At 48.1% G+C, this 25,900-nt stretch overlaps 1 protein-coding gene across 3 annotated transcripts in view; it reads right to left on the reverse strand.

Annotated features, from left to right (window-relative positions):
- Positions 1-25,900, reverse strand: part of LOC146809361 (achaete-scute homolog 1-like) — a 45,477-nt gene that overhangs the window by 13,923 nt on the left and 5,654 nt on the right. The window lies entirely within an intron of this gene.

Below are 25,900 nucleotides of genomic sequence, written 5' to 3' on the forward strand. Positions count from 1 at the left end.
GATTTACAACAAATAAAACAAATTAGAAAATGTTCTTTTCACATTTTTGAATGATTATGTAAACTTGTTTTTGGTAAACAGGGTTGGTCCATTACGAGTGAAGAGCGTTATAATGAGATTACAAAGGAGGAATCTTATAATGGGATTACATTACTTTTGCGACATCACTCCCTGTGACATCCATTCTGCCCATTGACTTTTTGTTTTGTCACTCACATTTGCTTGCTTTCAATTCGCTAGCTTTATTTGTTTTAGCTAGCCCAGCTTGTGTTTGTCACTCCCACAGCCAGTTCACTACCTCTCTGATTGGCTCCTTCTATGCTCCTACCAATAACTTCATGTTTAGAACATTTTTTTTTCTCTTCCTTGAAGTACTCCATGATAATACCTGTGTTTGCCAGCTGTATCGCGTGTGTGCTTCTCTTCCCAGCCCGCGCTCCGAGTTGTCTCCTTTCCTGTGTGCTGCTGTCCCCCCTCCTGTGCTCCATGTTCTTGTCCCTCATCTCAGTCCTTCTCCCCTGCCTTCCCTCGCTCTGGGTTGCTTCCTCTGTTGCTTTTCAACGCCCCCTTCCTCCATTGCCTTTGTTGCTTTTTCACCACCAACCCCAGCTGCAGCTGTTGCTTAGTGTCCACCCAGTTCCCCTCACTCCGTTGCTATTGGTGTTTAGTGCCTGCCAGTCCACCCCGTCTCTGTTGCTTTTCCCCACCCATCGGTTACCATTAATGTTTCCCTGCCCCCCCCACCCCCCACCCCCTCCATAGCGGTTTTCCCCCGGTCCACCCTCCATTTCTGGGTTCTAAAATTCATTTCCATTGTTGCTTTCTCCCACTTTCATTTTTTAAGCTCTTTGCGAAACTGGCTTTGCCAGTAGGTCTCAAAGGTGAGACCCGATGGCTATAGGCATCTGGGTGCCTGAAAGGCCATTTATGTGAGTGAGGCACTATCAGAGAGATGAGGTCAGCCGTGGAAAACTGAGCCGTGGGCCACTGATGCTCCAGCCACACGAATCCCTAAACTATGACTGCAAGCTTCAGAGAAACTCTTAGAATCGGCGGCCCTGTTGTAATGTCCGAGTCAGGGTAGAAATGCTACTGACGTGTACAATGAGCCCTAGGGACGTTTGTCTATTTGACAAATAAGCTGTATGTGTCAGCTGGTTTACCCTGGAGTGTGGGTTAAAAGCTGTGAATTTGAGTTTATTTTATCTCTCTTTTGATAGTGAGCAAGTGATCTCGTGTGAGCAGCGCCACTCATACCAGTGTAGGGTGTCACAGCACTTTACATCGCACACAGATTATACAGAACAGTGAATCATATGTGTAAACCAATGCATAGGAAATGTTAATAATACAATGAGGACTACAAATTGTAGGAGTCACATGCCATCCATACTGGTGGACAGTCATTGATCTCGAGAAACATAGATAGGATTTAAAACGTAACGTGGCTGGTGGGCGTCTGCTTTACTAATAAGAATTCATTTCTACCCCCAAAAAAACTTTTTAGCAACATTAGGATAAAGAAATACTGGGGAGAATACATAATGTATTAACCTATTTCTTTTAGTTGACGTGCCGCGGGTGATTAGAAGACTATTGGGAAAAATACATTCTCCCGATTATGTTTGTCCCGCTTTCCTCCTCTAAAATGTCGAATACCGTGTCCTGGAGGGCTGAGTGATTCCTGACGCCGCATCCTACCTGGCCATAAGTGAAACGAGTGCTGTCTCCCTCCCGCTGCCGCCATTCAATACGCGGCCGCTGTGTGGAGGGGACTACCTTTCCCAACAGCCCTAGCGCCGGACAGGAACCGGAACCCGCCGACTCTGCTATCCCGCCTGGAGGCGCTTAAAAACTGGCCTAACTACTGGCAAAGCGGGTGACTTTTCAGAATACCGTGTCCTGGAGGGCTGAGTGATTCCTGACGCCGCATCCTACCTGGCCATAAGTGAAACGAGTGCTGTCTCCCTCCCGCTGCCGCCATTCAATACGCGGCCGCTGTGTGGAGGGGACTACCTTTCCCAACAGCCCTAGCGCCGGACAGGAACCGGAACCCGCCGACTCTGCTATCCCGCCTGGAGGCGCTTAAAAACTGGCCTAACTACTGGCAAAGCGGGTGACTTTTCAGAATACCGTGTCCTGGAGGGCTGAGTGATTCCTGACGCCGCATCCTACCTGGCCATAAGTGAAACGAGTGCTGTCTCCCTCCCGCTGCCGCCATTCAATACGCGGCCGCTGTGTGGAGGGGACTACCTTTCCCAACAGCCCTAGCGCCGGACAGGAACCGGAACCCGCCGACTCTGCTATCCCGCCTGGAGGCGCTTAAAAACTGGCCTAACTACTGGCAAAGCGGGTGACTTTTCAGAATACCGTGTCCTGGAGGGCTGAGTGATTCCTGACGCCGCATCCTACCTGGCCATAAGTGAAACGAGTGCTGTCTCCCTCCCGCTGCCGCCATTCAATACGCGGCCGCTGTGTGGAGGGGACTACCTTTCCCAACAGCCCTAGCGCCGGACAGGAACCGGAACCCGCCGACTCTGCCATCCCGCCTGGAGGCGCTTAGAAACTGGCCTAACTACTGGCAAAGCGGGTGACTTTTCAGAATACCGTGTCCTGGAGGGCTGAGTGATTCCTGACGCCGCATCCTACCTGGCCATAAGTGAAACGAGTGCTGTCTCCCTCCCGCTGCCGCCATTCAATACGCGGCCGCTGTGTGGAGGGGACTACCTTTCCCAACAGCCCTAGCGCCGGACAGGAACCGGAACCCGCCGACTCTGCTATCCCGCCTGGAGGCGCTTAAAAACTGGCCTAACTACTGGCAAAGCGGGTGACTTTTCAGAATACCGTGTCCTGGAGGGCTGAGTGATTCCTGACGCCGCATCCTACCTGGCCATAAGTGAAACGAGTGCTGTCTCCCTCCCGCTGCCGCCATTCAATACGCGGCCGCTGTGTGGAGGGGACTACCTTTCCCAACAGCCCTAGCGCCGGACAGGAACCGGAACCCGCCGACTCTGCTATCCCGCCTGGAGGCGCTTAAAAACTGGCCTAACTACCGCCACGCGGGGACCGCGCGCGGGACTGCGCCGGGCTAAGCCCGGGCAAAGGGCGGGCCCTCTTAGGCCCTCAGAGGCACAAAGAGGCACGGGACGGCCCGAGCAGTAAGGCTTGTATTCAAAACATATTATCCGATTTATCGCTGAGGATATATTGTTTAGGGATTCACGCAAATATTGTTCTACAGCCCCACTGATTGTTTGTCACCTTAAAATTATAAGTTAAACGTATGTTAATTGTGATCCCGATTTAGTGTTACTGGAAATATAGGTTATTTTAGTCAATTCAAAATTAGACAGGATCATCCTACTGTTTATATTGTTGGTTGTAAATATGAATATGCGGGAAACTAGAAGTAAAGTCGTAACCGCAGGAAATAAGCTGACTGGTACTCTAGATGATTTTATTGTACGCACCAATAGTCTAATAGATCAAGGAATAGTATTAATGGAGAGAAGGGTATCCCAAGATCTAGCCTTTGCCAAGAGATCATCGATAGGCAATATTGCTGCGGCTCGCAGTCCTGATAAAACCATGCCTGAACCTCCCTTATTACAAGCACACGCACAGATACATAACAGTGCCACAATTGACCTGGTATCACAAAACCCAATCAGCACGGGATTAGAATTATTAAACCCTGTGGTAGAAACTCTGACTGGGGTACATTTAGATACTCAGGATGATACCATAACTCGAAAATTAAAAGGAAATAGGCAGGGGGCAATTCCAAAAAAGTGTGCAAAAAATAAAAGGTTAACTTATAAGAAGGTTAAGGCTAAAATTGTTAAGAAGGGTGTTTTTAAAGAGTCTGTGGTAAATGAAGATGGGATAAATCAGGAATCAGAACTTGAAGCTCCCAATCATAGGAAATTGTCTTTACCTATGATGGACGCTACCTTACCAGATGAGTCTTTAATTGATATCCTTGATGAGAGTAATATAGTGAGTAGGCTAGATGGTTATGAAGACAGGGAAAATTCTATGATATATACCTTGTCTACATTAATTAAATCTTTATTTGCCCCCATACAAGAAAGGCTCCAAGGCATAGAGCACCTACTCCAAACACTCCAAAAGGATATAAAAACACAGTTGGACACCCAGAAAAAAAAAGCGCCAAATAAAGAAATTATATTGGTGGACAAACCGGGGGTCTTAAAAGAGAACTTGCCGAAAGGGAAGAAAATAACTTCCATAATCCCTTTGTCAGAGTCCACCCGAAATGTAAATAAATCAGTAGTGAGTATAAGGACTCCTGGGGTATTAATGGCACCCGAAGTGACTGTGCCTACCACAGTTACGTGTGCTGCACCTATTCCTAATCAAGATAAATTGCAACAGGAAAAAATTGAAAAGAGCAGAAGCTTAGATTTGCCCCCGGATGCCTGCCCATATGTGGTAGTATTGACTGGGGTCCCTGAATTGGTACCCGATACTATGGAGCCCTTTGAAGCATTGAGAAACAAGGTGATTCACTGGCTAAACTCTAATTATCCTATACCTCTAGTTTTGGCCAGTAGAATCTTGATGGTTCGAAGGACATCATGGGTGGGCAGTAAGAGAAAGAAACTACAGGGTGACTGCGTGGTTATAACTTTTGAAAACCCGCAAACGGTAGATTATATCTGCCAGGGGAATCCTATAAATCAAGATTTACAAATTTCAGCTAGACCCCTATTCTATTTCTATACTCCAAATGAACAACTAGATGATAGATGGAGTTGGACTAGAAATGAAAATTGTGAGAGGGAAGGACGGAGAGATAAGTTGTATGGGGATTTAAACTTGTACAGACAAGGATGGAGGGAAGATGACCACTGGACTTTAATACAGCGAAGGTTCGGGAGAAATCAAAAGGGTGGCCCGCAACATTGGGGAAATTGGCCAGGCACACAGTCTGTTCCATTTGCCATCCCCTGTTATAACAGATTCAGTCCACTAGATATGGTCGACTGACTTTCAGGGTGTGAGAAATTTCCTGTTCTGTTACCGACTGCACATACTACCCTAAATCCACCAGCCTCTGGCCCCTCCAACGAAAATCTTGATAAGATCAGTATAAGTTTGTCCAATAGGACTTTGTCAGAAATCAAAGAATTTAATAATAAAGCTAGATTGTCGGGGCAAGAGTGTGTAAAAGGTAAAAAGAAACTACCACTTGATAATAGTTTAAACTTCGTCCCAAAGCCAAAAGGAAACATGACCGATCCTAGAGTTGAGATAGATAAGATTGACATAGGTCAGGTTGTCACAGACGAGGTAATATTATCCACTGAAAATAGAAACTGTAAGGTGATGTTTTGGAACGTGGCAGGACTAAAACACAAAATCTCTAATCCCTTATGGAAAACGGCAACGGACGGTGTGGATATCTTGGCCCTGCAAGAAACCTGGACAATAGATCCTATACATATAACTGGCTACAAAACTTATTGTACTCCCGCAGTAGGAGGGACACATGGGAGACCCAAAGGTGGTATAGTCACGTATCTCTCAAATTCATTATCATATGAGAGGGTACACTTTGATTATAACAGTAGTTACTATCATAAATTGGTGATAGATACCAAAACTGGGATCAGTCTTGTGATAGTTAATTTTTATAATAATATTCCGTGTACCGCTATTCAGAACACTATGAAAAGGCTAAATGAGGATCTACAAGGGGAGATAGTTAGCAAGACGAGGGAAGTAATGATTTTATGGGGGGGGATTTTTAATTGTCATCTTTGCAAAATGGGTCAAAAAGGAACTTGTGGATTAATGTTAGAGCAAGACATTAATCTTACACACTTTGACCATACTCTAACAGGGGACTTACTAAATGAGATATTATTTAATTGTGATCTGGGATATGCTAATGAATTAACTGAGTGCCCAACATCGTTTGCCCCGACCTTTATTGGAAGGGGCGCATCAACCATCATTGATTTTATTATTTGCTCGAATACTTCTGGATTTAGGGCTGCTACTTATAAGAATCGCCAATTACCACTGAGTGATCATTACCCACAAGTACTCGAAATTGATAGCCCATTTTTAGCATGCCAACATGATTGTCTACAGATACAGGCAGCCCCAGATGTGCTGATGGGGAGACAAAATGGGTATTCCCTTAAGTGGAGTAAGGTGGTCCTGAACGAATTCTTAGCTAAACTAGTTAATAGTTGTTCAGAAAGCTTTAGAGTTTGTTTAGATGAAAATTCAAAAAACGAAAACATAATGGAACATTTTAATATTATAGCAGCTACAATCAAAGAGAGTCTGAGGGTGGTTTTTAAAAATAGGACAAAAAATGCCAGAAGATGGTTTGATAAGGCGTGTACCAGAGCCTTGACTGAGCTCAAACATGCTATCCATTTGGAACCTCGAAACCCAATTCAAATAAGAGAGCTAAGGAATCGTTACAATCATGCATTAAAAGAAAGAAAGAAAAACATAAAGAGGATGGCCTGGGAACAATTATGCGATGCCTCACAAGCTAAAGATACAACAGCATTTTGGGGGGTGGTAAATGCGCCGCTCCTTTTTGATAATACTAAGGCACGTATAGAAATCGCAATTAATGAGGAGGACTGGGTTACACATTTTTCAAACCTTTACATGTGTCTTGAGCCGTCTTCGCAAGAGGTCTATGTCCCTTTTTGTGAGAATGAGCTGGAGGCACAAAAAATACCAGCCTCACGGCCGGAGGTTCCATGGGAGAAATGGGGGACATCTGAAAAACTAGTGGTAACACTGCCCGAGGTTCTATTGAGTTTAAAAGATACAAAGGGTGGAAAGGCATCGGGCCCAGATGGGATCCCAGCTGATCTGTATAAAGCTAACAGTGAGATCTGGGGTCCCATTCTGGTACAGCTTTTTAACGCAGCTCTGGCGAAGGGCCTGAGTCGGTCATGGTTTACATCAATTATTGTCCCCATTTTTAAAAAGGGAGACAGACAAAACTGTGCCTGCTATAGGCCAATATCCCTACTTGATTCGTCCATAAAAATCCTGGGAAGAGTAATTTTAGCTAAATTACAAAACTGGGCGGAGGAAAATGGAATAATAAGCGATCTTCAGTTTGGTTTCCAAAGAGGCATAGGAACTATAGAACAATGCTTAAACTTATTTTTTCTGCAACAGAAGTATACGTCGATAAAGAAGGAGCGATTATATCTTGTCTTTGTCGATCTTACTTCGGCTTTTGATTGCGTGTCCCACAATAAATTATGGAAAGTGATGCAAAGGATGGGAGTGGATGACTCAATCCTCTCCTTTTTGAGGGAGCTGTATTCTGGGGCTACAGCAACTGTTCGTTATGGAAAAGGGGGCGAATGCAGTAAATCCTTTGGGATAGGGCGCGGAGTACGCCAAGGATGTGTCCTGGCCCCCTTCCTGTTTTTGATTTATATAAATGGGCTGGAAGATCATTTATTGCAGGAGTGCGGGGATATGCCTGTTGCTGGCAATAGGCGCATTCCAGCACTACTGTATGCGGATGATGCCGTTTTAATGGCACGAACACCAAATGCCCTACAAAATCTAATAACATCTTTTAATAAATTCATGAACAGCTTAGATTTAAAAATTAACTGTAGCAAAACTTTTACCATGAATTGTGGAATACGAACTAAGAAAAGGATGAAAACCATCTCAATAAATAATGCTACTCTAGAAAACACTCCTACATTTTCTTATCTAGGTATCCTATTTCATGAGACTGGCACGTGGACAAATGCGATTAGGGCAAGAACTCTTTTGTTCTCAAAGACTATAATGGCCCTAAAGAGTTTTATACAGAAAATGGGAAAGAAGCCTTTTAGAGAAATTTTAACTATTTATAATGCAACGTGTATATCAGTGGCCATCTATGGAGCAGGACTCTGGGGGTATGCTAACATAGATACTATCCAAATAAATGAAAATAAGTTTATGCGGTACTTGCTGTCCGTGCCTGATAGTATTGCAACCCTAAATTGCCATGAGGAGTTAGGGCAGCCATATATTTCAGATATAATAAAAACTCAGCCCATTTTATTATGGCACAGGGTCTGGACTGTTAATGAATGTGTTGTAAACCGAGCCATAATCCAGGATGTGTTACAACTGGAAAATGTAAAAGTCTTCAAATGGTTAAACTATGTGAAGACTTTTTTGACAGAGATAGATTGTGAACAATATTTTGAGGATCCACTGTCAATGGTACACATCTCTAGAAAAATATTGAAAAAATCCTGTATGGAACATCTCAGGGAAAAAAGACTGTGTGAGGAAAGAAAGAAAAAGACTGTGTGTTCCCACCAGCTGATACTAAGTGGTCTAACTTTACAACCATATTTATGTCTCTCTATGGCAGCTCTTGACAGATTCCGTCTCACACGTTTTAGATTTAATATAGTTTTTAGATTATTAACTTTCCCACAAATGAATTCTTGGTCAAAAGAACTCTGTTTATGTCCATGTGATGAATTATCCTTGCAATCTGATATCCATGTGTTATTTTTCTGCAGATTTTATACCTTGCCTCGTAAGAAATTTATTGTCCCGATTCTTAAAGAGTTTCAATTAAATAGATGCCGCCCAGCGTTTTTAGAATTGCAAAGAATGGACACTGTATTTATTGTTGCCTCGCTGGCAGAATTTTTTAAAAATGTTTTTAAACTACGTAAATCAATGGACTGTTAACTGATTGAATTGCCCATATGGAAACCATTTGCACTTCTCCCCTGTAACAATAACTATGTATTGTTTTATTTTAAATTGTATTTGTATTTTTGTTGCTTTTATGGTTATTTCTTTTTAACCGAATAAAGTATTTTGAACTGACATGCAGCTCATGTAGGCTAGTTCATAGCTCACTGTGCTATATTAGGATTGTAATTTATAAACTGCAAGTAACAAAAGGGTCGCTGTGAAAAAAGCAGAACCCACTGAGCTATGTACATAACATACAATTCTGTGATCTGCATAATACACTTCTTTGCAGCAGGTATATTAACCCTCTACGCTGCTTTATGATGAGCCAAAATGCCAGGAGGCAAAGTTCGATCTCTTTTCAGCAAGTACATTAATCACCTAAGTTATATCGGCATCGCTATTGTTATCTGAAAATTGGTGGAAAAGTAAGGAACTCTGCAGCAGGAGCTTTTAAACCCATAAGTTATTCTCAAAACACAGCGCTCCTGAGCTCCGCGCCCGGTGCAGTGGCACAGGTCGCACTGCCCTAAAGACGGCCCTGACTGTGGGTTCAGCAGAAGATCCCTGGTCCAATAGTGTCCCTGTAGCTTCAGCAGGTCTGGTTCAGCAGGGGAGGCATAATCCAGTGCAGACTCTGTTGACCCAGTGCAGTGGGTGGTGGGAGTGAATCAAGAGCTGGTCGAGGGATGTCACTGTGGACTCCGCTGGAAGGGCTTGGTGCAGTGGTGTTTGCCACGGTGTGCTCAGTAGGAAGGGCCTCTTCCAGGGAAATCACGAAGGTCCCAGCAAGAGGGGCCTGGTCCAGTAATGTCACTGTGGACTCAGTAGAGGGAGCCTGGTCAGTGACGTCAGTGTTGGGTCAGCAGGAGGGGCGTGGTCTGGTAGTGCCACTGTAGACCCAGTAGAGGGAGTCTGGTCAGTGACGTCAGTGTTGGGTCAGCAGGAGGGGCGTGGTCTAGTGGTGCCACTGTAGGCCCAGTAGAGGGAGCCTGGTCAGTGACGTCAGTGTTGGGTCAGCAGGATGGGCGTGGTCAAGTGGTGTCACTGTGGGCCTGGCAGAAAGGGCCTGATCTAGTAATGTCACTGTGAACCCAATGAGGATGTGAACCTAGAAGGAGTGCTGTCACTATGGGCTTAGCAGGTGTGACCCAACCCTGTGCTGTTCCTGTATGGCGCCACCTGCACCTCGGGTCAGGGCGCCCTTAGTTGCATCTCGGGCGGCAGCCCACCACCGCCCCTCCTGCGCGGTGCACCGGAAGAGATTACTGCCCGGGGGCCCTCCAGTGATGTCATTGGAGGAAGCAAGGCTTCCGAAAGGGAGATATAAGGGGCAGGTTGGAGCAGGGTCATTCTCTTTGTCACCCCACTTTCTCCAGAGGTGCTGACTGGCAGCAGGTTACCCACCCATTCCTGGCAGAAAAACAGCAGAGGATACAGAGAAGTGGAATTTTATTTGGACTGACGGACCCTTTCACAGGGGGAGCATTCAGTTGGGCACCGGGCTGGCGGGAGAAGGGACTGACGTGCTGGTGGTCCTGGACTCTCCTGCCTACCCAAGATGCCAGAGTTATGAACTTTTGGGGGATGCCCCTGTGTTTTAGGTACCCCGGTGGAGACGATGCATTATGCGGTGCCCTGGTGTGGTACTTACCTCCGTAATGGAGGGCTGGAGAATGTTGCTACTAATGACTGCTGGTCAATGTGTTCCATCAATGTTTCAGGGATGCCCTGGGTGGTACTCAGGGGTCAGTGCCAGTTGGGGCCTGCTGGCACAATGAGCACAGGGGGTTTTCACCACAATGTGCGCTTCTTGATGGTTGCTGCAATGTTTATAATGTAAATACGGTCTTTCGCCAAACGTATGCACATTGTAGAAGATACCCTGAAGTAATGGTCACTTACCGTATGTAACGGTATCCCTACAAGCACTATATAGATGGAGCGCTAGGCATCTCCAAAAATGGTAAGCACTGGTCCACACACCACCAGGTGTAATGCTTCAGCATAGACAGTCCTCGCTCTCTAAAAACCTGGTTTGATAGAGAGCGGGCCTACACCTGAAGACAGGGAGGCACGTCTAATCATTTAAGTGGGGGCCCGTGCAAAAAGTGAGTTAAAAACCTATGCATTGCTCCAAATCACATTTTATCATATGGTATTACATGGTATTAAAAGCTGAAGTGTGGGGATTAGGGGAACTATTACCCCATCACCACTATTGTCGTCAATATGTTTCTGCCATTGGCTCTAATGAGTTTGCGGCATTCGTCAGGAGGAAAAACGGCTCCTATCTTGCCAATTTGGTGTCAGATATTGCCACTATCTTAGGGCGCCCTATGTCAACCTCTAACCTAACACTGGTGTTCTCAGATACCTGTGAAGAAAATACATATTTTTTATTCATATGGATGTGCTGTTCCAAAAGTAGGGAGTTGGTAACATCATACACACCATGCATGTGCAGAACTTGCATATGAGTGTGATATCACGTGACACTGCAAACGTCAAATTGGAATTAAAAGATTGATTTGTCATGAGTCGTGAGACCAGCTCACAACCTTACCCCAATGTAGGGTCCATAATGCCCCATAGGAGGAGGGTTCAGGGACCCCTGTAGTCCCACTCTAGACAGACACGCCGCATTCCCATGCATACTCCTACTGCCTCACGGTGTGTCCCTCGCTGTACACCTACGGACATCCACTCCTTCTCCCCGATGATGTTGGAATGGAGATTTTCTTGTCGTATATATAGGTGTACCTTAATCATGGAATGAGCTGATCTGCGGCACCTGTGAGCAACTTTGACTAACGTGGTCAATTCACCGTCAGATCCGATGTCTGAAACGCCCACGCCTGGAGGTCGTGTGGTGCTGCAGTAAACCCACGGGTGTGGTCGGTAAGCACGGCGTTAGTGAAACACCTGCGGTCGTGTAGACTAGCGCAAGTGTGTTTCGCCTAATGTCACCTGAATCTGCTTTGCATCTCATTGTCCTTCTGCAATTTAAGAAATGATTGACGTCGCTTATGCTTGAGTAAATGATCAAGTTAATGTGAATAAAGGACGACGCCGTGGCTGATCCACAAACGGTGTTGTCACTCCTTGAGACAGGATTGTGGGGGAGGGTTTGCGTAGTGGGCGAGTCGCACATGTATGCCCGCTGCGTTGGATGATCAGGCAGACCGCAGGTCAGTGACGCGAATGCAGGCAGAGCAGCAGAGCCCTGTCCCAGGGCTGTCACTGCAGTGTGGCCAGAAAGAGATTAGTCCAGTGAAGTCACGGTGGCCTGGTCAGGAGCAGCCGGCCCGGGAGTCACTGCATTGAGCAGAAATACCCAATCCAGTGCTGCTCCTGTGGGCTCAAAAGACAGTAGTCCTGGGATGTGACTGGGCCTGGCCAAGGCTGTCACTGGGTAGAGCACAGCAAGTCAGTCTAGTGCAGCCACTGTGGAGGCGGCAGGGGGGGGGGGGGCAAATCCATTGCTGTTAGTGTGGGCTAAACCAGGGGAGGGGGGCTTGTTGCAGTGGCTGCGTTGCCCATGAGGAGATGCAGCAACTGCACTCTGCCGTGAGGAGGAAGGAGGTGACGTGCCTCCGAGATGGAGCTGTGGCAGAGGAGACTACCCCTAACATATGATATGCACCATAGAGGAGATGAGGAGGGGGTGATGTATTCTATCGTGAGATGGGACGGTGCACCGTCACCCAGGAGCAGATGGGACAGGTGCATTGTCTCCCAGCAGGAGACAGGTGTAGTGTCTTCTTTGAGGACGTGGGGCAGTTTCAGTGTTACTCAGGAGGAAGTAGAACAGGTGCAGTGTCTTCTAAGAAGAGATTGGCCAGGTGCAGTGTCACTCAGGAGAAGATGGGACAGATGCAGTGTCTTCTAAGAAAAGATTGGGCAGGTGCAGTGTCACTCAGGAGAAGATGGGACAGATGCAGTGTCTTCTAAGAAAAGATTGGGCAGGTGCAGTGTCACTCAGGAGAAGATGAGGCAGGTGCAGTGTCTTCTAAGAAGAGATTGAGTAGGTGCAGTGTCACTCGGGAGCAGATGGGACAGGTGCAGTGTCTTCAAGCAAGATATTGGGCAGGTGCAGTGGCACACAGGAAAAGATGGAACAGGTGCATTGTCTCCCAGGAGATGCAGCAGATGTAGTGTCTTCTTTGAGGACGTTGGGCAGGTTCATTGTTACTCAGGAGAAGAAGAGATTGGCCAAGTGCTGTGTCACTCGGGAGAAGGTGGGACAGATGCAGTGTCTTCTAAGAAAAGATTGGGCAGGTGCGGTGCAGTGTCACTCAGGAGAAGATGGGGCAGGTGCAGTGTCTTCTAAGAAGAGAAGGGGCATGTGCAGTGTCACTCAGGAGCAGATGGGGACAGGAGCAGTGTCACTCGGGAGGAGATGGGACAGGTACAGTGTCTTCTAAGAAGAGATTGAGTAGGTGCAGTGTCACTCGGGAGCAGATGGGACAGGTGCAGTGTCTTCTAAGAAGAGATTGGGCAGGTGCAGTGTCACTCGGGAGGAGAAGGAACAGGTGCGGTATCTTCTGTGAAGAGATTCGGCAGGTGCAGTGTCACTCAGGAGGAAATGGAGCTGGCGCAGTGTCTTTTAAGAAGAGATTAGGCAGGTGCAGTGTCACTCGGGAGGAAAAGGGACAGGTGCGGTATCTTCTGGGAAGAGATTCGGCAGGTGCAGTGTCACTCAGGAGGAAATGGGGCTGGCGCAGTGTCTTTTAAGAAGAGATTAGGCAGGTGCAGTGTCACTTGGGAGGAAAAGGGACAGGTGCGGTATCTTCTGGGAAGAGATTCGGCAGGTACAGTGTCACTCAGGAGGAAATGGGGCTGGCGCAGTGTCTTTTAAGAAGAGATTAGGTAGGTGCAGTGTCACTCAGGAGGAAGTGGGACAAGTGCAGTGTCTTCTAAGAGTAGATTAGACAGGTGCAGTGTCATTCAGGAGGACATGGAGATGGTGCAGTGTCTTCTAAGAAGAGATTAGGCAGGTGCAGTGTCACTCGGGAGGAGACGGGGCAGGTGCAGTGTGTCTTCTGGGAAGAGATTCTGCAGGTGCAGTGTCACTGTTAGTCGCAGGCAAGTACAGCTTGATAACAGAGCATTGTTTTTAAACCTTATTTTAATGTCTGTTTTATTTTAACTGGCTGAAAATGTGATTTTTGCACTGACTTCCTGAGACTACTGAAAAGGTGTAACTTATTTTTCAAAAAATATGCGGACCTCCTAAATACGGTATTAATCGCTGACATTATTGTGCAGATCTCTAAATTTTGCCGTAAAACAGCCGACACGCCGGCAATCTTCCCCCATCCACCGCACCGCCCTGTGCTGTTTGAGTGGAGGGAAGTATTGTGGTTTTGGTCTCCTCACTTCTGGCGGGCCATCAGTGGTCGCCATTTTGGGAAGGAGACGGTCTAATCTCCTCCCTGTGCACCTCCCTTCCGGTATTTTAACCAGGGATGGCACCGAGGGGAGGCAAACACGCGCAGGCGCACCAAAGGCAAGCCCGTCTGCGCCCGTCAGCGTCCGGAACCCTCCAGCGCCAGAAATGCTGCCTAAATTATGCAAAGGGCATGCTTTACACGAGAAACCACCCTGAAACTTAATAATAACCCCCACAACTGCAAATACTCCATCGATGTGGCCAAATGGAGTGGCCCCATCAGCTGTAGAATCTGCAACTACAACTCTTGAAACTACTCAAACCACACCGATAAGAGACAATTCTAAACCTGTCTTTCTGCAAGGAGGGCTGGTTAATGTCCGATCGCTATGTAAACATGCTCAACACGTTAATGATCTTATCCTTACCGTCAACCTAGACTGTCTTTTCATAACAGAAACATGGCTAAAATCCTGATGTAATCCAGACATTGATTGCGCCCTCCCTTCTGACTGCCTTATTCATAGGCTGGACAGACCTGAACAGCGAGGTGGAGGTCTGGCTATTATCTATCGCAGTTCATTGAGATGTTCAGCATTTGAAATATCTGGCCTTAAATGAGCAGAGAGCATTGTTTTTTCTTTCCAATTAGAGGAATCCTTTGCCTTCTCAGGAAACTCGGTCTATCGCCCACCAGGCCCCAGTGATATATTTTTAGAAAGCGTAGGGGACATCGTGAGTGCACTCGCCCTTAGATTGGCTAATTTCACCCTTCTAGGACACTTCAATATTCACCAAGATGTCCGAAGTGACCCTGGGACCATACAATTCCGAGAAACCATGGCCACGCTTGGCCTAAAGCAGCACATATTGACCCCTACCCACGATGCAGGTCACATTTTAGATGACATCTGCTCAAACCTCACAACCCTTACGGTTAAAGAGCCAGTATGCCTCACCTGGTCTGATCACAAGCTAATACACCTGGAAATCAGGCGTCAGGCCATGACAAAACACACAGGTCATGCATACTCCAGCCTGATCCCAAAGCCTAGATGGAAGGATATGGCTACCCATCCTGATCTCAATCTAGCAGCCTCTGTAGTAAGCCTACACTAACAGGAGACCCAACAGAAGTTTCACATCATGGCTAACTAAGTTGAAAGATCACTTTGTGCCAGCCGGTCCTGAGAAATACCGCTGGATAAAGAAGCACTCAGCCGCTTGGTATACCAAAGAATTAAAGGAAATGCAGAGCCGCTGCAGAAAATTGGAACGCAGATGGCGACTCAATTACACTCAGACAGAGTGGACCAGCTTCAAGGCCGCTCTTAAAAATGACCATCAAAACATAAAAATTGCCAAGAAATCGTACTTCACCGATATGCTTGAACAGGCCAACTCTAACCAAAAAACAATTTTTAATACTGTGAGCTCCTTTTTAACCCCATGTCACTCAAACCAGAAATCCCCCTTTCACAGGCTCTCTGTGACCACATTGTGGATTTCTTCGAGGAAAAAGTCCAGCTGCTGAAAAAAGACTTTCCCCCTCCCACTTTGTCCCCTACTCACCCCAAGATTGCACTGGACAGCAACCAACTCTGCCTCCAAGTATTTCAAAATCTCAGCCTAGATCAAACACGTCAAGCAATTTTGGCTGTCAAATCTGGGTCTCCTTTTGATCCCTGTCCCCCTCTGATCTTACACGCCCTGATAGATATGGTCAACCCAATTATCCACAATATAATAAACACTTCACTGTCTACTGGGGAGGTTCCTAATGAGTGGAAACGTGCAGCAGTTAGACCCCTGCAAAAGAAACAGCTTGCTGATCCTACCACCCTCTCTGATCTCTGCCCCATTTGCCTCCTTCCTTGCCTAAGTAAGATAGCCGAAAAACTGGTCAATTCAGAACTTACGACCTACTGGGAAGGACCTAACATTCTACATCCAAACCAATCAGGTTTCAGATCGCGGCATTCAACTGAATCCGCCCTTCTGTTCACGGCTGAATCCCTAAAAGCTGCCCTGGACCAGGGAAAACACGCGGTGTTGGTCCTTTTGAACCTGTCAGCGGCTTTCAACATGGTCTCACATAACATTCTCCTAGACCGTCTCGGAACCTATGGCATTTCCCATCTTGAACTGGCCTGGCCCCCAGCCAATGGTGGCCGGCTGACACCCCTCCTCCCCCTAACATCGTAACTACTGCCAGAAACCTGGGGGTCAGGTTTGATTCTGCTCTGTCTTTTCATCAACAGGAGATATCTGTAGCTGGCACCTGCTTTTACTTAATCAAATCACTAAAAAGTTTTTTACCTACGTCCCTTTTCGACAAGGCAGACGGTTGCTACAGCCTTGATTACTTCTAGACTGGACTATTGCAACAGCCTTTATGCAGGAACTAATAAATCAGTATATCTAAGAAAAAGGCCCCCCTAAAGTTACTAGAGGTCCAAGAGAAGGGGGGAAGAGGGCAAGGGAAAACAATCAAAAACCTCTTTCAGGACCTATATTGCTTTTAACAGAGACCTATACAGGTTCTATCCTGCCAACCATAATTAAATGATTAAAGATACATCCAATACAGAGTATTATTTAGCAGTCATTTTATTTTTTCACTTTTTTCAATTTTTAAATTCTACTTCAATGATAACATCAGATACTTTATATACAATAGACATACGCATTAATTAGACCATCTAAGACAAAAAAGAAAAAACTTATTCTTAAATGTGAATACCCCCACCTTCTGAATGTTTTCGTTATTTTAACAGTATGAGTATGACTGATGTATGTTTGAGAATGAGAGCATGATGAGAGTATTTGTGTCATCTTAGTGGTGGGGTATTCACATTTAAGAATACGTTTATTCTTTCTGTCTTAGATGGTCTAATTAATACGTATGTCAATTGTATATAAAGTATCTGATGTTATCATTGAAGTAGAATTTAAAAATTGAAAAAAGTGAAAAAATAAAATGACTGCTAAATAATACTCTGTATTGGATGTATCTTTAATCATTTAATTATGGTTGGCAGGATATAACCTGTATAGGTCTCTGTTAAAAGCAATATAGGTCCTGAAAGAGGTTTTTGATTGGAACTAATAAATCAGTCCTTCATAAACTTCAGATGGTTCAACACGCTGCAGCAAGATTAGTACTCAAATGGCCCAGAAAATCCTATACATCGGTTGCCCTTAAAACATTGCACTGGCTACCTGTCCACAAAAGAATACTGTTCAAACGTCTAATAATCACTTTCAGAAGCTTTCATTCCTCTGGCCCCCATTACATTTGATCTAGGTTTACCCACTACGTACCTTGCCGCACGCTTAGATCTTCCAACTCAAATCTGTTAAAAACCCCCAAACTTCAAATGTATTTCCAAAGGAGGTAAATTCATTGCAGTGCTAGGCACAAAGGCATGGAATCAACTCCCTTGTAACCTCTGCTTCATTCAGTCAGAAACCCTTTTTAGGAAGTCCCAAAAAACCTGGATCTTCACCTCTTCGGATGCTCTATGCAGAGCTCTGATCTAACTCTTTCAATCCTGTTTCTCAGTAGCTGTTACGCTATACCCGCAACTCAACCAACTATAGTGCCATGATGCTTCTCGGAGTGACAGATGCGCTCTTTAAATACTACCTAACGTAACATAACATAACACTCAGGAGGACATGGATAAGGCGCAGTGTCTTCTAAGAAGAAAATCGTCAGGTGCAGTGTCACTCAGGAGGAGATGGGACAGGTGCAGTGCCTTCTAAAAAGAGATTGGGCAGGTGCATTGTCACTAAGGCGTAGATTGGGCAGGAGCAGTGCACTGTCTTCTAAAAAGAGATTGGGCAGGTGCAGTGTCACTCAGGAGCAGATGGGGCAGGTGCGGAGTCTTCTAGAAAGAGATCATGCAGGCACAGTGTCACACAAGTGAAATTGGGACGGGCAGCATTTCCTAAGAGGAGATATGGCAGGTGCAGTGTCTTCTAAGAAGAGATTGGGCAGGTGCAGTGTCACTCAGAAGCAGACGGGGCAGGTGCATTATCTTCTAGGAAGAGAGTGGGCAGGTGCAGTTCCACTCGGGAGGAGGTGGTGCAGGTGTGGTGTCTTCTACGAAGAGATCTGGCAGGTGCAATGTCACTCAGGAGTAGATGGGGCTTGGGCGTTGTCTTCTAAGGTGAGATTTGGCAGGTGCAGTGTCACTCAGGAGGAGATGGGGCAGGTGCTGTATCTTCTGGGAAGAGATTTTGCAGGTGCAGTGTCACTCAGGAGGAGATGCAGCAGAGGCGCTGTCAAGCAAGTGCAGATGAGACAGATGCACTGTCACTGAGGAGAGGGTGGGACAGGTGTGGTGTCTTCGAAGGAGAGATTGGGCAAATGCAGTGTCACTTGGGAGGAGATGGGACAGGTGCAGTGTCTTCTAAGAAAAGACTGGGTAGGTGCTGTGTCACTTGGGAGGAAGTGGGACAGGTGCAGTGTCTTCTAAGAAGAGATTGGGCAGGTGCAGTGTCACTCAGGAGGATGTGGGACAGGTGCAGTGTCTTCTAAGAAGAGATTAGGCAGGTGCAGTGTCACTCAGGAGTAGATGGGGCAGGTGCGGTGTCTTTTCGGAAGAGATGGAGCAGGCACAGTGTCACACAAGTGAAGTTGGGACAGGGTCAGCATTTCCTAAGAGGAGATATGGCAGGTGCAGTGTCTTCTAAGAAGAGATTGGGCAGGTGCAGTGCCACTCAGAAGGAGATGTCTTCTAAGTAGAGATTTAGCAGCAGGTTCAGTGTCACTCAGAAAGAAATGGGACAGGTTTGTTATCTTTTAAGAAGAGATTGGGCAGGTGCAGTGTCACTCAGGAGCAGATGGGGCAGGTGCAGTGTCACTCAGGAGCAGATGGGGCAGGTGCGGTGCCTTCTAGGAAGCCATTCGGGAGGAGGTTGGGCAGGTGTTGTGTCTTGTAAGAAGAGATTTTGCAGGTGCAGTGTCATTCAGGAGCAGTTGGGGCAGGTGTAGTGTCTTCTAAGAAGAGATTTGGCAGGTGCAGGGTCACCCAGGAGCAGTAGGAGCATGTGTCTTCTAGGAAAAGATGGGGGAAGTACAGTGTCACGCAAGTGAAGCTCGCACAGGTGCAGTGTCAGAGAAGATGGGGCAAGTGCGGTGTCTTTCAAGAAGAGATTTGGCAGATGCAGTGTCACTCAGAAGAAGATGGTGCAGGTGCAGTGTCACTCAGGAGCAGATGGGGCAGGTGCAGTGTCACTCAGGAGCAGATGGGGCAGGTGCGGTGCCTTCTAGGAAGCCACTCGGGAGGAGGTTGGGCAGGTGTTGTGTCTTGTAAGAAGAGATTTTGCAGGTGCAGTGTCATTCAGGAGCAGTTGGGGCAGGTGTAGTGTCTTCTAAGAAGAGATTTGGCAGGTGCAGGGTCACCCAGGAGCAGTAGGAGCATGTGTCTTCTAGGAAAAGATGGAGGAAGTACAGTGTCACGCAAGTGAAGCTCGCACAGGTGCAGTGTCAGAGAAGATGGGGCAAGTGCGGTGTCTTTCAAGAAGAGATTTGGCAGATGCAGTGTCACTCAGAAGAAGATGGCGCAGGTGCAGTGTCACTCAGGAGGGGATGGGGCAGATGTTGTGTATTTTAAGACGAAACTGTGCAGGTGCTGTGTCACTCGGGAGGAGATGCAGTGCCACACGAGTGAAGATGAAACAGGTGTAGCATTTCCTATGAAGAGATGTAGCAGGTGCAGTGTCTTCTAAAAGGTGATTGGGCAGTTGCAGTGTCACTAAGGAGCATATAGGGCAGGTGCGGGGTACCTTTAGGAAGAGGCTCGGCAGGTGCAGTGCCACTCGGGAGGTGGGGCAGGTGCGATGTCTTCTAAGAAGAGATTTGGCAGGTGCAGGGTCATTCAGGGGGAGCAGATGGGGCTGGTGCAGTATCTTCTAAGAATAAATTGTGCAGGTGCAATGTCACTCAGAAGCAGATGGGGCAGGTGCAGTGTCTTCTGGGAAGAGATTGGGCAGGTGCGGTGCCACTTGGGAGGAGGTGGAACTGGTGTGGTGTCTTCTATGAAGAGATTGGGCAGGTGCAGTGTCACTCAGGAGCAGATGAGGCAGGTGCGGGGTCTTCTAGGAAGAGATGGAGCAGGTACAGTGCCACAGAAGTGAAGCTGGCACAGGGGCAGCATTTCCTGTGAGGAGATGTAGGCAGTGCAGTGTCACTCTGGAGAAGATGGGGCAAGTGTGGTGTCTTCTAAGAAGAGATTTGGCAGGTGCAGTGTCACTAAGGAAAAGATGGAGCAGGAGCAGTGTCACTCAGAGGGGTTGGGGCAGGTGCAGCATTTCCAGGGAGGAGATGTCAGAGTTGGGGGTGGAGGAGGTGTAGTGTCTCCTTTAAGGCAATGATAGAGGGGCAGTGCCATACAAGAGGGGATTGGACAATTGAAGTCACTCAGATGGAGACAGAGCATGTGCAGCCTCTTCTACAAGGAGATGGGACAAGTGCAGTGTCACTCAGGAGGAGATGGGGCAGGAGCAGTGTCACTCAGGAGGAGATGGGGCAGGAGCAGTGTCACTAAGGAGGAGAGGGGGCAGATGCAGTTCCACTCAGGAGGAGATGGGGCAGGAGCAGTGTCACTCAGGAGGAGATGGGGCAGGAGCTGTGTCTTCTAAGACGAAATTGTGAAGGTGCTGTGTCACTCAAGAGGAAATGGGGCAAGTGCAGCGCCACGCGAGTGAAGAGGAGACAGGTGCAGCATTTACTATGAGGAGATGCAGCAGGTGCAGTGTTATGCAGGTGGGGTGGAGCAGGTGAAGTGTCTCCTTTGAGGAGATGATAGAGGTGCAGTGCCATACAAGAGGGCATGGGACAATTGTAGTCACTCAGATGTAGACAGAACATATGCAGAATCTTCACCGAGGAGATGGGGCAGGCGCAGTGTCACTAAGGAGACAGGGCAGGTGCAGTGTCACTCTGGAGGAGATGGGGCAGGAGCAGTATCTTCTATGGAGAGATTAGACGGGTGCAGTGTCACTCCGGAGGAGATGGAACAGGCGCAGTGTCACACAAGTGAAGATGAGACAGATGTAGCATTTCCAACGAAGAGATGAGACAGGTTCAGTGTCTTCTAAGAAGAGATTGTGCACGTGCAGTGTCACTCGGGAGCAGATGGGACAAGGACGGTGTCTCCTAAGAAGAGATTAGACAGGTGCAGTGTCGCTCAGGAGGAGATGGGGCAAGCGGGTGTCTTCTAAGAAGAGATTGGGCAGGTGCAGTGTCACTCAGAAGGAGATGGAGCACGTGCAGTGTCACACAGGAGGAGGTGGGACAGGTGTGGTTTCTTCTAAGAAGAGATTAGTCTGGTGCAGTGCCACCCAGGAGGGATGTAGCAGGAGCCGTGTCACTCAAGTGAATAAGGGACAAGTGTAGCATTTCCTATGAGATGAGACTGTTGCGGTGTCTTCTAAGAGGAGATCAGGCAGGTACAGTGCCACTAAGGAGGAGGTGGGCAGGTGATGTGTCACGCAAGTGAAGATGAGACTGGTGCAGCATTTCCTACGAGGAGATGGGACAGGTGCAGTGTCTTCTAAGAAGAGATTTGGCAGGTGCAGTGTCACTCGGGAGAAGACAGAGCAGGTGCATGTCACTCAGGAGGAGATGGGGCATGTGCAGTGTTCTGCAGGTGGATGAGGTGTAGTGTCTCCTTTATGCAGTGCCATACAAGAGGGTATGGGAGAATGTAATTCACTCAGATGGGGACAGAAAATGTGCAGACTCTTCTAAAATGAGTTGCGGCAGAAGCAGTCTAACTCAGGAGAAGCTTGGGCAGGTGCAGTGTCACTCAGGAGGAGATGGGGCAGGTGCAGTGCCACGCGAGTGAAGATGGGATCGATGCAGCATTTCCTATGAGGAGATGCAGCAGGTGCAGTGTTATGCAGGTGGGGTGGAGCAGGTGAAGTGTCTCCTTTGAGGAGATGATAGAGGTGCAGTGCCATACAAGAGGGGATGGGACAATTGCAATCACTCAATTGGAGAAAGAACATAGGCAGACTCTTTTCCGAGGAGATGGGGAGGTGCAACGTCACTCAGAAGGAGACAAGGTAGGTGCAGTGTCACTCAGGAGGAGATGAGGCAGGCGCTGTATCACTCGGGAGGATATGGGGCAGGTGCGGTGTCACTCCGGAGGAGATGGGGCAGGTGCCGTGTCACTCCGGAGGAGATGGGGCAGGTGCAGTGTCACGCAGGAGGAGATGAGGCAGGCGCTGTGTCACTCAGGAGGATATGGGGCAGGTGTGGTGTAACTCTGGAGGAGATGGGGCAGGTGCAGTGTCACGCAGGAGGAATTGGGGCAGGTGCCGTGTCACTCCGGAGGAGATGGGGCAGGTGCAGTGTCACGCAGGAGGAGATGAGGCAGGCGCTGTGTCACTCAGGAGGATATGGGGCAGGTGTGGTGTAACTCTGGAGGAGATGGGGCAGGTGCAGTGTCACGCAGGAGGAATTGGGGCAGGTGCAGTGTGACTCAGGAGGAGAGGGGTCAGGAGCAGTGTCTTTTAATAAGAGATTGGTCAGCTGCAGTGTCTTCTAAGAAGAGATTTGGCAGGTGCAGTGCCATACAAGAGGGGATGGGACAATTGCAATCACTCAATTGGAGAATGAACATGTGCAGACTCTTTTCCGAGGAGATGGGGAGATGCAACGTGACTCAGAAGGAGACAAGGTAGGTGCAGTGTCACTCAGGAGGAGATGGGGCAGGTGGTGTGTCACGCAGGAGTAGATGGGGCAGGTGCGGTGCCACACAGAACAAGACAGGCAGGTGCAGTGTCACGCAGGAGGAATTGGGACAGGTGCAGTGTGACTCAGAAGGAGAGGAGTCAGGAGCAGTGTCTTTTATTAAGAGATTGGGCATCTGCAGTGTCACTCAGGAAGAGATGGGGCAGATGCAGTGCCACGCAAGTGAAAATGAGACAGGTGCAGCATTTCCTATGAGGCGGTGTAGGAGGTGCAGTGTTACGCTGGTGTTTGTGGAACAGGTGAAGTGTTCACTTTCAGGAGATGATAGAGGTGCAGTGCCATACAAGAGGGTATGGGAGAATGTCAGTCACTCAGATGGAGACAGAAAATGTGCAGACTCTTCTAAAAGGAGCTGCGGCAGAAGCAGTCTAACTCAGGAGAAGCTGGGGCAGGTGCAGTGTCACTCAGGAGGAGATGGGGCAGGTGCAGTGCCACGCGAGTGAAGATGGGACAGGTGCTTTGTCACTCAGGAGATGAGGCAGGTAGAGTGCCACGCGAGTGAAGATGGGATCGATGCAGCATTTCCTATGAGGAGATGTAGCAGGTGCAGTGTTATGCAGGTGGATGAGGTGAAGTGTCTCCTTTGAGGAGATGATAGAGGTGCAGTGCCATACAAGAGGGGATGGGACAATTGCAATCACTCAACTGGAGAAAGAACATGTGCAGACTCTTTTCCGAGGAGATGGGGAGGTACGTCACTCAGAAGGAGACAAGGTAGGTGCAGTGTCACTCAGGAAGAGATGGGGCAGGCGCTGTGTCACTCAAGAGGAGATGGGGCAGGTGTGGTGTCACTAAGGAGGAGATGGGGCAGGTGCAGTATCACACAGAACAAGACAGGCAGGTGCAGTGTCATGCAGGAGGAATTGGGGCAGGTGCAGTGTGACTCAGGAGGAGAGGGGTCAGGAGCAGTGTCTTTTAATAAGAGATTAGGCAGCTGCAGTGTCACTCAGGAGGAGAAGGAGCAGGCGCTGTGTCACTCAGGAAGAGATGGGGCAGGTGCAGTGTCACTCAGGAGGAGATGGGGCATGTGCTGCATTTCCTATGAGGAGCTGTAGCAGGTGCAGTGTTATGCAGGTGGATGAGGTGTAGTGTCTCCTTTGAGGAGATGATAGAGGGGCAGTGCCATACAAGAGGGGATGGGACAATGTAATTCACTCAGTTGGAGACAAAACATGTGCAGATTCAGATTGGATACTGGGGTACCCTTATCAGTCCCTAGTATATGGTACACTATGTACCCTGGGCATAGGTACACCAGAGGCCTCCCAGGGGCTGCAGCATGTATTGTGCCACCCATGAGAGAACATTCAAAATGGCACCTTAGGTCTGCTACTGCAGCCTGTGTAAGGTGGCACATGCACCCCTTACTTAGATATAGGTTCCCTATATCTATTCTAAATCACTGCACATATAAACCTATCAGTCACCCCTATGGCAGGCCTTATCAATACTGAAGGCAGGGTGCTGGGTTTTATGTGAGAGGGTGCCCCTGCATGAGCAGAGCCCCTCTGCAGCCTTCGGAACCTATTTTCCGGGGTTGTCTGTGATGCAGCCAACCATATATATTTAAGTGCATTATAACCTTGCGGTAAATGCTAACTTTAAAAACTGGCGGGGAAGGTATGATTCCACCCTTCTAGAGGGACTTATGTGAAACACTGGTACACCCAGTACCGGCTTTCTCGACCTGGGCATCAAAAAATGGATGCTGCCAGCTACAGACACGAGTCTGCCCTCCTGCTGCTGAGCCAAGCTTGAGCAGAGGAAGGCCTGCCAATAGGTTTCCTGTCACAGGGAGGTGTGACCACCTCCCAGACAGGCTTTAGTGTATTGGGGCTGGGTGGGTGCACTGTGAGAGTGCCAGAAAGGCTGCACTGGGGGCACATTTGGTGTCCCTGTGCATAGTCCAGCTCAAACCGTTTGCAGGAGCCATTTGCTCCTGCTCTGGCGCGAAACTGGACAAAGGATATGGGTGTAGCCACCCCTCTGTCCTGACCCTCCCATAGGTGGGTCCCCAGAGTTTGTCCAACCCCTTCCTTGGGTATAAAGTAGAAACCCTGACTATAGGACTTTAGATTTTACCTGGACTAAACTCTGCAAGCAGAAACTAAGTACTTTGACAGTCTACACTTCGCTGGATGACAGAAGAATCTCCCTTGGAGTAAAGGACTTACTCCCCTGCAGCAGCAGGCACCTTACCACATCAGACTGGTTTGATCTCCCGAGCTCCTGAGGACTCCGACGATTTCTACAACACAGGAGGTGGGTTCCTGAGCGTCTCTGAGGTCGATCTGCTCTCTCAGCAATTCTGGAACCCGTATCCCTCGTGGGGACCGTGCAACCCGAACCCCTGGGCACCGTGTACTTTTGCAGCAGCATATGCTTTTGGCAGTCCCTGAGGCTGTGCTTTGGGCTACGTGTAGTCCTGACCCCGAGCAGTATTTCCACTAAAGATTTCCGGCCTCCGCTCCACAAGTGCTCCGTGGGCCTGTACTTCGTAATTCAGCTCGAGGTCCATTTGCGATCCCTGGTCCGTTGGCCTGTGGGTCCCTGTGAAGGTAAATTTGATTTCCCGTGGGCTTCCCTGGTTGCTCCAGACGTGCCCTGACTCCCCATTGCTTGGAGAGTCTCCAGGACCATGCTGGTCCTCACCATAACTTGTTTCCTCTGCCCGCGTGGGTTGCCGTTGCCAAGGCTTGTTGGTGTTCAATCCGGACACTGACCCCCCAGCACTCGACATCCTTCATAGGATAGCTCACCTCCGGCCTTTGGTCATCGTCAAAGTCTCCTGGTCTCCGTGGCTGCAGAGTCAAGCATCCTATCTTCTCACCTGAAGCACACGACATCGGTGGGCATTCGTCTACCGAGCACCTGGTCACCCTGAAGTGATCCAGACTCTGTCCCCTCTGCTTTGAGGTTCTTCTCACCTCGGATCCAGGCTTGGATTTAACCAAACACTTTTCATCTTCCCGGCAGCAGCACTTTTTCGCATCACGTCA

Source organism: Triturus cristatus, chromosome 7 (genome assembly GCF_964204655.1).
Source record: "Triturus cristatus chromosome 7, aTriCri1.1, whole genome shotgun sequence".
NCBI lineage: Eukaryota > Metazoa > Chordata > Amphibia > Caudata > Salamandridae > Triturus > Triturus cristatus.